The sequence below is a fragment of the Acromyrmex echinatior genome, chromosome 6 (assembly GCF_024713525.1).
Source record: "Acromyrmex echinatior isolate Ae372 chromosome 6, ASM2471352v2, whole genome shotgun sequence".
Classification (NCBI taxonomy): domain Eukaryota; kingdom Metazoa; phylum Arthropoda; class Insecta; order Hymenoptera; family Formicidae; genus Acromyrmex; species Acromyrmex echinatior.
Window position 1 is genome coordinate 15,660,207 of NC_141857.1, and position 362 is coordinate 15,660,568.

Genomic DNA, 362 nt, shown 5'->3' on the forward strand with positions numbered 1-362 from the left:
GTGGCTCCCTCTACTGGCCTTACAGTATGCCATTCGGTCACCCCAATTATTAATGACATTTTGGACTACCTCGGCGCCAATTTCACTCAAAACAGTCGTAATATTGTTTTTCAAAGCTGGAATTGTCTCTGGATTATCCGCATAACATCGGTCTTTAACGGCACCCCACAGGAAAAAGTCCAGCGGTGTCAAATCGCAGCTACGCGCAGGCCAATTGACATCTCCTGAACGGCTGATTATGCGGTTGTTGAACTTGGTGCGCAGAAGGTCGATGGTAAGTCGTCTTGTATGGCATGTGGCGCCATCTTGTTGAAACCAAAGGTCGTCCACATTCATAGTGTCGATTTGAGGCCATAAAAAGT